Source organism: Eumetopias jubatus, unplaced genomic scaffold, assembly GCF_037043125.1.
Source record: "Eumetopias jubatus isolate StellerSeaLion01/CBP00866 unplaced genomic scaffold, mEumJub1_p1.0 scaffold_1, whole genome shotgun sequence".
NCBI lineage: Eukaryota > Metazoa > Chordata > Mammalia > Carnivora > Otariidae > Eumetopias > Eumetopias jubatus.
In genome coordinates, this window is record NW_028274807.1 from 26,405,001 (window position 1) to 26,413,920 (window position 8,920).

Here is an 8,920-nt window from a genome sequence, read left to right on the forward strand (position 1 = left end):
CACACAGATTTACAACAAAGTCCCTCTCCCCTGGGGACGCCTGGGTGGCTCAGTCTGTTGAGCGGCTGTCTTCAGCTCAGGTCATGATCCCAGGGTCCTGGGATCGAGTCCCGCATTGGGCTTCTTGCTCAGCGGGGAGCCTGCTTCTCCCTCTGCCTGCAGCTCCCCTTGCTTGTGCTCTCGCTCACTCTCTCTCTTGCCCACGCTCTAACAAATAAGTAAATAAAATCTTAAAAAAAAAAAAAGTCCCTCTCCCCTGACATAATTAGGAGTGCCAATCAAAAAAGTTTTAAGTGGAAAACCATTTAAAATGATGTATCGCTTATATAATTTAAACATTATAAATGTTTAAAATGTATCAATATACCTTCAGTCACCAAATTTATGTAGTTAGGAATTTTTCTTAGAATATGGGTCCACTGCGGGGCAGTTAAGCATCTGCCTTCCAATCAGGTCATGATCCCAGAGTCCTAGGGATTAAGGCCCCCCCTCGGGCTCCCTGCTGAGTGGGGTCCTCTCCCTCTGCCCCCCCTCCACCCCCCCACTCATGCTCTCTCTCCCCTCTCTCAAATAAATAAAATCTTAAAAAAATATATGGGTCTATTGCTAGGAGTTGTGTTTTCTTTTTCCCATAACCTACATCCATAATATATTGATCCTAATTTAAAGTCTAGTTTCTTTGTAGCTGAATGAAAACATATTTTGGAGCTATGTGCCAGCAGAATCATTTCCTTAAATAAGTTGTCTTCACCGTACGTAGTACAGCTGATATGTACAATTTACTTAAACTATGTAATCAGCAATGTTAACAGCATAAATGGGCTTGGTACCAAACAACACGCACTCTAGTCATAACCCCCAGTGGAAACATCACTCCACCTGGGAGAAGAGTGAGCTGTCAATGCTCAGGGTGCCCTGGGCACTGGTGACCGTGTTTAGGAAGGGACAGAGAGCCCTCGTTAGGCCAGAATCGGCTCTTTTCCCCCGGCCTTCTGCCTGGTTGGTGTTGCTGCGAGCAGTGACAGATGAGACAGAGCCACACACTCTAACGTCCATTTTTCTTTCCTTTCGTATGGTTCTCACGGGGCCCAGACTGCCAAGAACTGGAAGTTCTTAGAAAAATACCAGTTCAGGAGTCAGGAAACCTGAATTTTGTTCCTAACTATGTGGCCTGGAGGGGATTGAAACCTTTCTGAATCCTGATTTTTTTCATAAAATGGTACGGAACTAGCCTACGGATATTGTAGGCTGTTTTGTTTTTATAAAACTTAAACTGCCATGTCAATTTTCTTAACTAAATCACAAATCTTTTGCCCATATTGCAAAAAGTTTAAATCAAACCTACATAAACTTGGTAACAGCCCTGTTGGCTACTATCGAGTGTATCTTTACCTTGTCCTGGGCATAACATATAGTATCTTTAAGTTGGCTCAACAGATTATTTTCCATGTAATTATTTTACTTCGTGTTCTGTTGTTTCTGTGAACATATAAAAGGTCCTCTCCTTGTTAGATCAAAACCAGTGGAAGCTAAATGTCAAAGGACTGTGACTTTCCAACAGGCTCCAATTCAGTCATTGGTATCTTCTGTATCACACTCTCCTCTTAGAATTGCAAGGTCAGGGGCGCCTGGGTGCCTCAGTCGGTTAAGGGTCCGACTCCGGATTTCAGCTCAGGTCGCGAGCTCAGGGTTGTGAGCTCGAGCCCTGCATCGGGCTTCCTGCTCCCTCTACTCTCCCCGCCCTCATGCTCTCTCTCTCTCTCTCTCTCTCTCAAATGAATAAATCTTAAAACAAAAAAAAAAAATTGCAAGGTCATTCTACTGTTCCCTAGAAATGTTCTCGCTGTTGACAGTTCTGGGACTATGTGAGAGGGAAAATGTCCTACCTAGCAACATTAAAAGAGCACGGTGCCAGTAGCCAATATTCAACTGGAATAGTGTGTGACAGTTGACCTAACAGGGGACCTAGACAACTCTTCTTTCCAAGGGCAAGCTAACTCATTTTATTCATTAACGTAGTTCTGTGCTGACTCCATGCAACTGCTATGAGCCCAAACACCAGCAACCTGAAGAAACCACAGATAACTTGAGAAAAAACACACTGTGATGGGGTATGTGTGGCTATGACTTGACGTGCACACAGCCAGAGTGCTGCAATTATCATCATCAACAGATTACTGAGAATCTATGTGTTGATCATTTGGACGTAAAGATGTTCCACCTTTGAAAGGCCTGACATATGCTTAAGGAGAGGAGACAAACGTGGAAAGACAAGTGACGCTCAGCTTAGGGAGAAGACGGGTTGAACCAGGAGGATGGTTTAGGAAGGGTTAGGATTACATGATCAGAAAAGGGTAAGACCATAAACAGAGTGAAAGAGAAAGGGTAACCTGGAAAAAAAAAATCATTTCATATCACAAAGGGCTAATTTTATTAATATGTAAGAGCTCCTTCGAATTAGCAAAATAGTAATACAAAAGAAAAATGAGCAAGTGTATGAACGCAGTTCTCAAAAAGTACAAAGGGCTTTTAAACACAGGAAGATAATCAAGCGAATCAAGAGAAATAGAATTTTAACCCATGAGATAATTCTCTTCTCAGAAATCAATAAAGATCAAAAAGTTGGATTAAGAGTACGGGTGAGGATTTGGGGCGAGGTAAGCACTCAGATCCATTGCAAGCATGAGCTGCTGTTAACAAGAAGCTATTTTAATGATAGCGATCAGAATATTCTTTACTCAGCACCTCCTTCTCTAGACATTTACCTTAAGGATATAGTTATACATATGCAAAACAAGATACATGCAAATCTGCTTGTAATTTTACTCATTATATCAAAAGGATGGTATCAATTTAAATGGTCCTCAGTTGGAGACTGGTTAAGTTAGTGTATCACTATGATGCAATATATAGTTTTGAAGACAAAGGTTTTAGGTAGGTAGATAACATAAAACAGAAGAGATACAGAATAATCTGAGAGGATTTGTTAAATTAAAAATGTCATATAAAACTTTATTTAAAAAACAAAACATGTATATGCAAGTGTAAGCACAGAAGCAGTGTGGTAGCGGAAGGCCAGTTGTGAAAGTCTAAAATCAGGCTAGAGTTTGACCTTTTAAGTTAGAGGTTGTCCTGGAAAGCTTTTCAGCAAGAGAGTGAGCCTAAATGCTTTAAGAAAATTAACCTAGAAATGAGTTTTAATCAGTTCTTGTCTAGATCGTAGGTGACGGTAGAACAATGGCCATCTGCCTGCTTCCACAATCAGGTGGATTTTTTTTTTTTTTCTTCCTAAAGTGGTCCGTATCACCTCTTCATGCCTTCCTGGGGTTAAAAACTGTTTCCCCGGAAAAATAGCTTCATCTTGTTAGCAAGATTCGTTAAGACAAGACAAATCCGTAACCACGTCATCAACTCCTTTTTCACTTGACAAAAAGATAGGAGGTTAACAGCACATATGGTCACTCCATATTTGAAATAAACAGTACACTTCTGGGGGAGGTGATGGGGGCGACGGACACCATTAAATAAGTCTGTTGGCATAGTTATTTAGGGGCTGATATTTTTATTTTCCACCAAAAATTAAGCAAAGAAACCCTCTGGGCATGTGTTCCATGCCAACTTTCACTATTTTATTAGTTCTTCTTCGTAATTCCCAATCACCATTACTGACATGGGTTGAGTTGTGTGCCCCCAAAACTAGGCTGCAGTCCTCATCCCCAGTTCCCCAGAGTATAACTTGATCGGCAAATAGATCCTTGTCATTACAATTAGTTAAAACCCGGTCATCAGGGTGGGCCTGAATCTAGTGGCACTGGTGCCCTTATAAAAAAGCGAAGTTAGGGCACAGAGAGATACCCATCAAGGAACGGGGATCTAAAGAGACACAAAGAGAGGACAGCCACCTACAAACCAAGGAGAGCCACCTGGGCAGATCCTCCCCTGACAGCAATCTGAAGGGGCCAATTTTGCCAACACCTAAATCTCAGACATCGAGCATCCAGGGCGTGAGACAGTGAATCTGTTCAAGCCACCCAGTTTGTGGTACTTTGTCACGGCAGCCCTAGCTAATACAATTATACATAGAAATTAATAATAAATGACTAGTCATTTCAGAAGACTATTTTAAAAGACCTGAAAACAGTTTGTTTTTTTTTTTCCGGAAATTAAAATCTTCTAAGAAATGGTATTTTAGTTATCTAAGTAGAGCTCCCTAAATTCTGATAAGAATATTAGTATACCACAAGCAGGCAATGATATTTAAGCATGTACACTTTTTGGCCTCTCTAAATATTTCTGGAAGTTTGTGAAGTCCAAGAAAAAAATATACCACCATTAATGACTTAGCATGGAAACCAGTCATCTGCAAAGGGTTTCCTGAACAATTCAGAGGTTCCCATAGGTAGTTATCAAAATAACCCTGGAGCGAAAACAGTCACTAACTTCACTCCAGACCACTCAGCATCTCTCAGGAGGGTTTTACAAGTTTACTTCTAAAATGCTTCTCCACTTCTCCAGTTTTTTATAATAAATTAGGTTTGTTCTTGTGTTTGTTCCTATTCGATCAGGTCACACCCCCTCCTGTATTTGTGCAACTTTTTTTTTTTAAGATTTTTATTTCTTAGCGTGTGCAGGTGGGAGGAGAATCTGAAGCAGACTCCGCACTGAGCGTAGAGCCGGACACAGGGCTCAATCCCGTGACGGCTGTGAGATCATGACCTGAGCTGAAACCGAGTCTGACGCTTAACCGACTGAGCCACCCAGGCGCCCCTGTGCAAGTTAACTTTTTAAGAAGCCACGTGCACTTTCCTCTCCCCACATACTCACTCACCCTTTTTCTCCGGACAGTCTTTTTGGAAGCCACCAGGGCAGCTGTCTTGGAGAACATAGGACACACACCAAATCGAGGCACACTTGCCCCCAGTGCTCATAGTCTCCTTTCTAAAAACTCACTCAGCATTTGCTGAGCAATATGCAAGTCAGAGTTAGGCACCGAGGATAGAGGTGAGTAAATCCACTTCAAACTTGTAAAAGGGCATATTAAGCAGGTTAAACAATTGGAAAGCAAAGGATTGGGGCCCTAAAATACCTGTACGGGCAATGTTGAGGGCCCAGATGCACCCCTAATTTATCTTTTAAGCGAGGGGAGGGGTGCAAATCAGGAAAAATGACTCAACATACACTTGCAGGCCAGGTGAGCAAGGCGGGACTGTTCTCTGGCTTAAGAAACTGCACACTCACAAAGGTATGAAACCATGGCCCTTAGCTGTTGAGCATGGCTACTGCACATAAAGGTGCACCTGGGGGTGTGGGAAATAAACCGGAGGGATGTGGGATGGGCCTGGAAAGCTCTTGTATATCAGGTTAAGATGATCTGGTTTTTAATATGATCATTTTTACATCTTAAGACAACCAGTCCACTATGACTCAGTGGATTAGGAGACAAGGACGCAGGGGAAGAGTCAAGATCATATCGGTTTCAAGTACTTTGTCGGAGACCGACAATGATTTTACTTCTAATTTCCTGCATCTTCTCCCCCCTTTCTCAATCTCCATTAGTTAGAATTTTCACAGCTCTGTAGTGAAATGAGAAGCAAACTGATATATCAAGGACCTTATCCTGAAATTTATTTCTTGGTTCTTCATTAACTCTAGAATTTTCTCCTGCAACAACTTTTTCTATAAATAGTTATCAAATTTAGAAAAATCACTTAAGTAACAAAACAACACATCACACTTGATTTAGATTTCAGAAATACCAGCATGAAAAACTGATCTGGGTTCCTAGGACTGGCTTCATGATCTTTTCACTGATGTCTTTATTACATTTAGAAATTACATTTGATTATGCCTTAGGCTTAAAAGCTAGACCATTTTTATTTAAAAACAAATTACTTTATATTCAATTTTACCTGTGTTTCATCAGTTTTGCCATTTGGTACTTAACTAACCACAAATAGGACCTGGCCTTGAGAGCTACAAGGTTAAAATATGGTCTAAATTAAAGGCATTAAATTATACTCAGCAGTTTCACTCAGCATGTTTTGTTGTAATCTTGATTCTTTGAAAATCTGGGTATCACGATCAGCATCCCAGCTCTCAGGGACACATGCACAGAATTTTCATTATATCAATTCTCTCTTTAGAGCCATCCAGCATCCCCCAGGATGTATAATTTTTCTCCCCATTTTAAACACCAGGAAAGTGAAGCTAAGGAAAGCAATTAGTAATGAGCAGAATTTAGACACGTTTGATTATAAGGCCTATCCCTCTTAATCTCTGAGTAGAAAATTTCACCTTAGTATAAACTAGTGGTTCTCAACTGGAGTAATTTTGCCCTCCACCCAGGTGGACATGTGGCCAACATTTGGAGACATTTTTGATTGTCGCATCTTGGGGAGGAAGAAAGAGGCCAGGGACGCTGCTCAACATGCTACAGTGCAGAGGGCAGTCCCTCACAACAAAGCATTATCCAGCCCCAATGCTGCTAAAAATGCTAAGACTGAAAAACTCGATTCTAACAAAACATTCCTAAAAATGTCTTCTTACAAAAGTATTACGACCTCACTCTTCTTTTCTGAAATCATTGTTTAGAATCAACGAAAACAGCTTTAAACCATAACTAGATGTTTAGGTATTCAATGCTACTCTTCAAGAACTCAGATTTGAGTTTATGCTCTAAATTGTGAACTGATCACAAAACTGTGGGAGGCTTCAACCCCAAATATGTTATTTGGTCTCATAATAAATGCACAGGTGTGGGGAAATATATGTATGTCTGACATGTTTTCATTGATGTGTGATAGTTTGATCTTTATTCTGTTTAATAAGGGATGCAAGGGGGGGGGGGGGGAGGAAGCCCTGAGGAATAGCATACTGAAGTTTTATGAAGTAGTCATTTTTAAAAAGGCACAATGAAGCCACACCATGAGGCAGAAAACTGCTTTCTTGATTTTATTTCAAAAGTACACAAGGTCACAAAACTAGAGCAAGTTTTTGGTTTTTTTAAAAACAAATTTGTTCTTACAAATTTCAAAATCTGCACCATTGGATACGTAAGCCAGAAACTTTAAATACAAAATCATTTTTGAAACTGACACTTATCAATTCTCTACTTGCATATGTGAAGTGTCAAAATATTTTTTCTCAGTAGTACAAGTTTATCACAAAAGTTCACAGTTAGGAATGAGAATTAAGTGAATAAATTGTGGTTCTCTTAACACTTATGTCATTAAATTAGCAGAAAACACAGAGTTCTTCCTTGATTGGAGCTTTTAGTGTTCAGGACCAAATCTAACCGATATACACCATACTTTTAAAATTACAAAACAGGGTATTTTTTTAAAACTTGATTTTAAATAATAGTTAAGAGACTAGATGAAGAAATTTTTTGATGTTACCATCTATAAGATAAACAGAACCACAAGTCACAAGTTTATTTATTATTTTTCCTTACTTCTGTAACATCGTAGAATTTGTGCTCAGTTATGGACCTTTTTTAGTGTCAAAATAGGCAAACGAGTAAAAACTCCATCTGCAGAATGTGTTGCCTCTATTGCAAGACTATCTAAAGGCATTGGAAATATTAAAACTTGCCCAGAACATTTATACTACCAAACACAAGAATATTACAAAGGTATATGTACATATATATATATAATGTCACAAGCCACTAAAAAGTTAAAGTTGTGCCAACACTTTCTACAAACTACTCCTTAACGTGACACATCAAAAGCATTAACCACATAAAATGTTTGTTTTTTCTATTCACACTGGAATAAGGCATCCAACAGCCCGAAACACTGTGGAGATGATTAGAAATAAACCTTAAACATTCAGAAAACTTCAAATTTACATGCCGCACGCACACAAAAAGACAGAATAGTTATTTTAAGAAGCCATACATTACAGAATTGGATATCCAACTTCATGCAATGAGTTCTTTCTATATTTAATCAAAATGTTTACTTGCCCTTCATTTGCTCCAAATTTCCAGAACTCAATCTTTAAAAATTATTTTAACAAAATCAGGTATTTCTTCATATCCATAATCTAATTGCATTTCTTCAATGAACTCCTCCCAAGACACACACAGGCTGTGTTTCCATTGTAACCACTCCATGGCATAGTTATTTGCCTGAATAAACTGGTCAGTGTAACCGTGATAAGAAATTTTGGGGGTTCTCGAAGAGGGGAATACTGGTAAGACTGCCAATAAGAAAAAGAACACCAGTGAACTACATATTCCAAGCACAGAACTCATACTCTCCAGTATCATTTCTTTTCAAACGATCCTGTGTAACTCAAAACAAGATGGTGTCAAGTCTCTCAGGTGTCAAGTAGAATCAAATGGATTCTCCTCAAAGATGCAGGGCCGTTCTGGAGTGGCCTGGTTTGGCTTTCTCATGATTAAGGACTGAATAACCAGTTTTGGTTGAATCACCTGATGATTACTAACAGTCATTCTAGAACAAATATTTCTAGTTCAACTGAATTATCATGAAGAATTACTTGGGAAGTTATCAGTACCTGACTGACCTGACTGTAGGATCAGCTGAAATTTACAATGGGAACAGCTGGAGAAGTAAATCTAAAACTTAACTCTGTCCTCAAAACTTACTCCCACCCACCCGGTCTTCTCAGGTCACACAAATGCTGTTTTACGAGCTGCGTTCTCAGGTGGTAAGTGGTATGGAGCTGGAAGAGCTTCTGGGAGAGAGTCTGATTACTCAAGAGCCAGATCCTAGACTAGGGAGGAGGACATGTCCACCTTTTACCGTAGTTCCTACTTAGACTGCAGCGTAATCTTCACTGTACGAAAACTGGGGGTGGGAAGGACCAAATGCTTTCATTATTCAAGTTTGTGATGTTATTTATTCTTATACTATCTTATAAATTTTCATATAAAACAGGCCAAACATCT